Raw genomic sequence first — 8,632 nt, 5'->3', positions numbered from 1 at the left:
CCCCTTCGACCCCTCACTTTTTTTGTGGATGGTAGTATGCGCTGTCTACCAAGAAGAAACCTGCTGGTCTCTTAATATTTCGTTATTTGTTGATGGCCTCTTCTGTGGCTGGTTATTCAAGTTCCCTGGGATTTAAAATTCTTTGGTCTATTAAGTGTCCTTGTATTGGACACTTAATACCTCAGCTGTCATAATGTTGCACAAGATCATGATCAGCTTCTCCCTTGCTTCATTTTCCATCATTTAACCATGCTCTTTCCTGTCTCTTTCCACTTAAGATTATTTTATTTGAATACTGATAAACATTTTATCCTGATAAGGAAGAACATTCCTGTTACTTGACATACCTCTGTCTTCATTCTCTTACATCTTATCTTCCCTTAGGTTGATGGCTCCTCATCTAGTAAGCAGATCTCTGCCTAAGCTAAAGGATTATGATCATACGGTGTTGGAGACTATTGGCCATTAGATTTTTCTCAAATATAAGTTCTATATAATGGAATGAAAAATTGACTTCGTACATGTAAGACTGGTGCCTAAGAATGACATGAATGTTATCAGTGTGACCATAGAAGTATTCTCAGCAGCATTTGAATTCAACTTACTTATTTCCTCTATTCGTAGCTTTTTATTCTAGAGTCAGAACACGTGGACTTTGTTTTGAATATTTTAAGTGGGACAGAAATTGTTCATCTTCAGAATTTATTTAAAGAAAGACCTAGCAGTGCAGGGTGTAAAAATACTTACAAGAATGTGAATTTTTTGTTTGTTCATGCAAACAGATCCTTTACTCAATATATATACTAGAGGTAGGTATACTGGTGCAAGCCATTTGCCAGCTGAGTGACTTTGAATAAGTTCTTAATTTCTCAGAGTTTCAGTGTTTTCATCTATGAAATTATGTCTCAAGTTGGAAGTACCTAGCACTGTGCCTGACACATCATAAACTCACAATAAATATTCCTTTAACAAACAGATTTTGTTAGGAATACAGGCTTGATAACACAGTGCCTACCCTTACAATGTAATGTTAGAGATAAGGTAAAGGAAAAAATACAGTCACGCATCACTTAATGACAGAGATACATTCTGAGAAACACATCGTTAGGTGATTGTATCATTATGTGAACATCATGTTTTATACTTCCACAAACCTAGATGGTATAGCCTACTGTACACCTAGGCTATATGGTGTAGTCTGTTGCTCCTAGGCTACAAACCCATACAGCATGTTAGTGTCCTGAATGCTATAGGCAGTTGGAACATACCCTACTGTAGACTGTTACAAACATTGCATGCTTAGCCTATACTAAATTTATTAAAAATTTTTTTTTAGCCAGGCATGGTGGCTCACACCTGTAATCCTAATACTTTGGGAGGCCTAGGTGGGCAGATCATCTGAGCTCAGGAGTTCAAGTCCAGCCTGGGTAACATGGCAAAACCCCATCTCTACTAAATAAAAAATACAAAAAAATGTTAGCCAGGTGTGGTGGCATGCACCTGTAGTTCCAGCTAATCAGGAGGCTGAGGCAGGAGAATCGCTTGAAGCTGGGAGGTGGAGGTTACAGTGAGCCGAGATTGCACTACTGCACTCCAGCCTGGGAGATAGAGCAAGACTCTGTCTGAAAAAAGAAAAGAAAAATATATATATATATATTTGTGTGTATGTGTGTGCGTGTGTGTGTATATATGTGCATGTATATATGTGTATGTATAATATACATATATATGTAACATATTTTTTCTTCAATAAATTAGCTTACTGTTAACTTTTTTACTTTATAAGATTTTGTTTTTCTCTGTTTTGAGAAACAGGGTCTGTTACCTAGTCTGGAGTTTGGTGGCACAATCATGGCTTACTGCAGCCTCGACCACTTAGGCCCAAGTGATCCTCCAACCTCAGTTTCTCAAGTAGTTGATACTATCGGTGCAGGCCACCAAACTCAGCTAATGTTTTTATTTTTATTTTTGTAGAGACGAGACAAGGTCTTGCTTGTTTTCCAGATTGGGTTTCTTAGATTTTTTCTTTTTTCTTTTTTTTTTTCTTTGAGATGGGAGTCTTGTTCTGTTGCCCAGACTCGAGTACAGTGGCATGATCTCAGCTCACTGCAGCCTCTGCCTCCTGGGTTCAAGTGATTCTCCTGCCTCACCCTCCTGAGTTGCTGTGACTGCAGGTGTGTGCCACCACACCCAACTCATTTTTGTATTTTTAGTAGAGACGGGGTTTCACCATGTTGTCCAGGCTGGTCACAAACTCCTGACCTCAGGTGAGCCACTGCACCTGGCCTTTTTAGACTTTCTGACTCTTGTAATAACATTTAGCCTAAAATGCAAACGTGCAGCTGTAAAAAACATTTTTCTTTCTTTATATCCTTATTCTAGAAGTTTTTTTCTTTTTTTTAATTTTAGTTTACTTTTAAGCTTTTTTGTTGAAAACTAAGGCACAAACACATTATGCTAGGTCTACAGAAGGTTAGGATAATCAGTCTCTGTGTCTTCCACCTCCACTTCTCATCCCATCTTTGTATCTGCTATCTGTGGCTGACCAAAACATCATCATTTAGCACATGACTAGTGTGGCGAGTGCTCTGTTAGATGTAAGGCCATGATGATGCTAAAGCATCACAGGAGGGCATCTAACCCAGATTGGGGTTGTTATGGAAGGCTAACATCCTGAGTTGAATCCTGCAAATGTAAAAATCAATAGGCAAAGAAGAGGAACAAAAAGAAATTACAGGCCAGGGGTGGTGGCTCACATCCTGGCACTGGAAGGCCAAGGTGGGAGCATAGCTTGAGCCCAGGAGTTGGAGACTGGTGTGGGAAACATAGATCCTATCTCTATTGGAGTTTGGCCTGTCGTGGTGATGCATGCCTGTGGTCCCAGCTACTCAGGAGGCTGAGGCGAGAGGATCACTTGAGCCCAGGAGATGGAGGCTGCTCTGAGCCATGATCATGCCACTGCACTACAGCCTGGACAACAGACCAAGACTCTGTCTCAAAAAATAATAATAATAACAGAAATATGCCGAAATAGCTTCAGAGTAATTATGAACTGCTTTCAAAAAAGCTCTGTTTTGCACTTGCCTTCAAGAATAGGAAAAACAAAGGGACTGTGAGTGGCAGGATGACAGAACCAAACAAGAGTAGTACACCTTGGAGATTTTTAAAATGTGGGTTGGGGGGCCGGGCGCGGTGGCTCATGCCTGTAATCCCAGCACTTTGGGAGGCCAAGGCGGGTGGATCACGAGGTCAAGAGATCGAGACCATCCTGGTCAACATGGTGAAACCCTGTCTCTACTAAAAATACAAAAAATTAGCTGGGCATGGTGGCACGTGCCTGTAATCCCAGCTACTCAGGAGGCTGAGGCAGGAGAATTGCCTGAACCCAGGAGGCGGAGGTTGCGGTGAGCCGAGATCGTGCCATTGCACTCCAGCCTGGGTAATAAGAGTGAAACTCCGTCTCAAAAAAAAAATTAATTAATTAATTAAATAGAATAAAAATAAATAAATAAAATGTGGGTTGGGTTTTTGTGCTCTTGGTTGATAAATTTTAAATGCCTTCAGCGTCTGTGATCGGTGCCAACGTGAAGCTGTCGAGTTCCAGGGAAAGGAGGGAGAGCTGATCACTAATCAGTGCTGTGAGACTATCCCTTCAGGATCTATCTGTTCCTTGTGTGTAAAGAGTAATAATAAAAACACCAGCGATCCACCGTCTAGTTTAAAACAGGACTCAGCCTATTCTTTCCACTAAACCGAATCATGGTTTTCAAACGTAGGACCAACGGCGCTTTGCCACTAGGTGGCAAGCTGGGCCCTGCAGAGGGCCCCGCCAGACAATGAATCAGCTCCCTTGGAGAGGCGCCCGCGACCGCCCCACCAGCCCGAGAGCTAGAATTGAACCTGGGGGACCCAGCGCGGCGCCGGATCACGTGCCGAGGGCGCGCCACGCCTCCTCGAGGGCCAGAGGAGTCACGTGGGCGCGCGGCCCCGCCCCATCGCCCGGTCCGCGGCGTGGTGGGGCCTGGTGTTTGCCCCGGAAGTGGCTGTCTTCATTTGACAGCTGCTGCTAAGGTGGCGGCGGCGGCGAAGGCAGCGGCAAGCCCGGAGCAAGATGGCGCTGCGGCCGGGAGCTGGTTCTGGCGGCGGCGGGGCCGCGGGAGCCGGCGCAGGGGCCGCCGGGGGAGGCAGGTGAGTGTGAAGAGCCGGGCGGGAGTTCCCTGGCCTCCGCGGCGGGGGCGGCGACGGCGAGGGGCGCTTGGCGGTTAATGGCGGTTTTCTCCAGTTCCGACCTTTTTCCTTGGAACTGGGCTGCAGGAGAAGGGTCATTACCCAGGGACCCAGGCCGAAAGGGGCGGGTGGAGCCCGGGTGCCCGACGCTTGTGTTCCGAGCTCAGTTGGGGCCGCCGGCCGCCTGGGGTCGAGCGGGGAGCGGGCGCGCGCCCAGTGTCGGGGGGCGGGATGAGGAACCCCGAGTCCGCTCCTAGTCCTGGCTGCCTCCAAAGCGACCAGGGTCTTCCCTTTCCCCGGGCTTTTTAGACTTGACCAGATATGTTGGAGGGAGGGCTCTAAAAATCTGTTCCCAAAGCTGGAGGACTGTTTCCAAGAGGTGTGTGTGTCTGGACGATTTGTCTCTTCCCCTTTTAGTGTCCTGTCCTCTTTATTTCCTCAACCCGCGACAAACAGCAGGAAGATCTAAAGACCTCTGAATTAGTAATTGTCTTGAGACAGAGCTCTTGTCTTGTATACTAACTCTTAAGACTTGTCTGTCTCCTTTTTAAAAAGGCATTTAAAAACAAAGAAAACGCCCTGTTAAACAGCAGTTGCGCATTTACTAGAACAAAGCTTCCAGACTCTTAGCCCTTAAACAAATCTGTCCTCTGGTACATTTCAGCTAAGAACTGCCTGTGGTTCTTATACCCAGACCCGTAAGGGAGATGTACATTTGCAAGTTGATAGGTTCATCATCACTTGAGGAAATATTTTATTCTGGGAAGTTTTCACTCCACTTCTGTAATGACCTACTCTGATTTTGTTTTACTAAACAACATATACAGCACACACATTTGGAGGTAAAGTAGCTTTGCATCTTCAGTATCCTAAATTATCTTTGGAAAACGAAGTGTTAGGTTTTTTTTTATACATGCAGTGTTTGTTTTGTCGTGAACACTACAAAAGTGTAAGGTCCTTAAAGTTATCACCTCTTGCAGGTGGTGTATATATATATCTATACACACACACACACACACACATATATATATGTGTGTCAGAAAACGAGCAGTGGCTGTTCAATAAAGCACCTGTGTGTGCAACCTCATTTTTCATTTCCTCTGCACATCTTTGACTTTAGATTTAAAACTTTTTGTTTTTTGTTCTCTTCGTTGTTTTCATTAGAGTTTTTTTAAAAATAAATACTTGGTGTAAGCCAGTTTCTGGCTAGAGAAGAAACACATGTAATAATTTCCCCTCTATTTGTTTTATTTTCTTTTTTCTTTTCTTTCTTTTTTTTTTTTTTTGAGATGAAGTCTCTCACTCTGTTGCCCAGGCCGGAATGCAGCGACACGATCTTGGCTCACTGCAACCTCCGCCTCCCGGGTTCAAGCGATTCTCCTGCCTCAGCTTTCCGAGTAGCTGGGATTACAGGTGCGCACCACCATGCCCGGCTAATTTTCGCTGATTGATTGATTGAGACACAGTCTCGTTCTAAACCAGGCTGGAGCGCCGTGGCGCCATCTCGGCTCACTGCAACCTCTACTTCCCAGGTTCAAGCGATTCTCCTGCCTCAGCCTCTCAAGTAGCTGGGGTTACAGGCACGTGCCACCACGCCCAGCTGATTTCTGTATTTTTAGTACAGATGGGGTTTCGCCGTGTTGGCCAGGCTGGTCTCAAAACTCCTAGTCTCAAGTGATCCGCCCACCTCGGGCTCCCTAAGGTCTGGAATTAAAGGCGTGAGCCACTGCACCCGGCCTCCTCTGTTTATTTTCTATATGTGATGACAGTTTCTAAAATGTCCTTGGGTGGCGTTACTTTGATCAAGTATATGATTTTTTTTTTCCTTTGGGACTTGAACCCTGGATCCTCAATCAAGTATATGATTAATCATGGCACCAAGTTCTCGGAAAATGTAAACTTAGAAGAATTGATATCTAGGCCCAAATTTTTATTTACTTAAAAAAGTGTTTTGGGTGGGGAGGACCTCAGGTTCAGAAATTCAAGTTTATAGTATTTGAGTATCATTGGTCTATGGACGCAAATTTTTTAAATAAATACGAGTTGAATTTTGATAGAAATTATGATTTTAAAATTTCCCTCCTTTGTAAATGTAATAACGTCTGCATTTTAAAACTATAAACAACATATGGAAGAGAAAGAAGTGGTTAAAATGATCCTTACCCTGAAAAATGTATGGTACATATGTTACGTATATTGGCAACTTTCTGAGCCTGAGAAGCTATACTCTCAATAGTAAAGGAATATTATGTTTTTTAGAGAGTAATGGTAAAAGCTGAAGTTATTTTATTTTAGTTTTAATTTTCTTTTTGCCACCCACCCTCCCTGAAATTATTTTATGAGGAAACTAATATTATGGCAACCTAAGTGTATTTGAAGAAAAAGAACAGGCAACTTCTCTATGCCTTTAATGGAGAAAATCCATGAACTGTAGCTGACCATGTTGTTTAGATACTTCTCCCTATTCTAAGAGGCTAAACAAAACACAATAACTTTTTCCAAATTTAATATTAGCCTACTTTTGATTGGTATCCTGAATGAGCTACTTTAGAATAAATGGTAGAGTTGTATAAAGGGCAAAATTTGCCCAAGAGATGAGAAATATAATTTTTTTTAATCTAGTAAGGCAGAGAAAAAGAGTTGAAAGATCTGGATTAGTCTGTAATCATTCAGCTGGTAGTCATTGAATGCCTACATGTGTAAGGTACTGTTCTTGATGCTGTAATGAATTAAAAAGACATCAAAACATGGTCCCCATCCTTGGAGAATGTACAAAATAACTGGTATAAAGTAAAGGACAACGAAGAGGTCATATTCTTCTGGGATATTATCATTTGCGAACTTGTCTGTTTTTTTCTGATCTTTAAGCTTTTAGAGGGCTTCCTCATCTTTTCTTCCACTGCTTCTAGCACATTTTTGCACATAGAAAACATTCTGTAAATATTTGTGGATTCCAGCTGTATTGAAGGCAAAGAAGTGGTATTTCAGTTGGGCCACAGAGTTGGAGGAAGAGGAAGTGGTTAAGAGATTATCATAGAGACGGGAAGGCCTAGTGAACACTAAGGAAACAGCACACCTGCAGTGCTAGGTGACTGTGGCTCTGAGTGGCAGAGAAAAGTTTCGTGAGATAAAACTGAAAGGAGAGTTGTACCCAAACTGGAGAGGGCCTGGAGTTGAAGGAAATTCCGTTTCAGGAAAATCATTCCATAGTTTTAACTCCAGGAGTGCATCTTGCTAAAGGACCATTTAATTGTTGCTTAATGGTCCTTTAGAAAGATGCCTCTCACTTGTGCTGCATCAGATGAATTAGAAACCAGAGTCTGGAGGTGGGAGATCCATTAAGAAGTTTTTATGCCGGGCACGGTGGCTCACGCCTGTAATCTCAGCACTTTGGGAGGCCAAGGCAGGTGGATTGCCTGAGGTCAGGAGTTCAAGACCAGCCTGGCCAACCTGGAGAAACCCCGTCTCTAGTTAAAAACAAAACGAAACAAAACAAAAAACAAAATTAGCCGGGCATGGTGGAGGATGCCTGTAATCCCAGCTACTCAGGAGACTGAGACAGGAGAATCGCTTGAACCCAGGAGGCAGAGGTTGCGGTGAGCTGAGATTGCGCCATTGCACTCCAGCCTGGGCAACAAGAGTGAAACTCCATCTCAAAAATTATTTAAAAAATAAAAATAAAGAAGTTTTTATGTAGGAGTCTAGGCCTAAGAAGTGAGGGCTAGTGTCAAATCTAGGTTAGTAGCAAAGGTAACTGAAAAGGAGGGACAAATGAGTTAGGTAAGTGACAGAGCTCTGCTTTCATACCGAGATACCAGTAATAAATGAATTAGTGGTTTTACCTTTGAAATTAAATTGTTGGTCACCTTGCTGCCCAGTTTTTTGCCAAGCTTTTGCTGTCTTATTAATGTCTTAGTTGCTTATCTAACCAGTATTTAAGCATGTTGATATTAGTTGTCTAAACATTTCAGAGAAAAATGTGAATTTTTCAAAGGTCACTAAGCAGTCCCAGTTGCTAAATTCTTACTAGAGAAAGTCATATTTGTCAGTAGTCTTAATTTTGTTTTCAAAGTAACCTTTATATATCTGTATGTTACTCATGTCTATGTGGTTGTCTTAGCTGAGACTTCAGCAGACTTGATTCTGCATTCTCATTTGACAGAGGGGAAACCAGACAGGTGGTGAAGGAGATTGCACAGAGCTTCACAGTTACTTTATGGCAAAGCTGGAAGAAAAAATATAACACGAGTTTCCAATTCTTCTGAGCCACTAGGTCATATGACTAATTTACATGTTTAAGGCTGATTTTTAAGACCCTTGACAGGTTGATTACTTAAATGTATTCATTGTTCCTAAATTTATCAATTTTAGCATATGAGTAATGTCTTTTAAAACTGAATACAGG

General features: G+C 42.6%; 1 protein-coding gene across 9 annotated transcripts in view; it reads left to right on the top strand.

The window, feature by feature from the left end:
• The first annotated feature begins 4,152 nt into the window (after nt 1–4,152).
• The window catches only part of SYNRG (synergin gamma), a 96,086-nt gene continuing 91,606 nt past the window's right edge, over nt 4,153–8,632 (top strand). For 8 of the 9 annotated variants that reach the window (XM_064378455.1, XM_064378456.1, XM_064378454.1 and 5 more), the window contains exon 1: nt 4,153–4,188. The gene's annotated coding sequence lies outside the window, so the exon portion shown is untranslated. The remainder of the gene's footprint in view (nt 4,189–8,632) is intronic. The other variant, XM_064378452.1, reaches the window with a different exon arrangement.

The sequence above is a fragment of the Aotus nancymaae genome, unplaced genomic scaffold, assembly GCF_030222135.1.
Source record: "Aotus nancymaae isolate 86718 unplaced genomic scaffold, 86718_ANA_hifiasm-v0.15.2.pri h1tg000018l, whole genome shotgun sequence".
Taxonomy (NCBI): domain Eukaryota; kingdom Metazoa; phylum Chordata; class Mammalia; order Primates; family Aotidae; genus Aotus; species Aotus nancymaae.
Note: the sequence above shows the minus strand (reverse complement) of the source record. Positions and strands in the feature narration are given on the sequence as shown.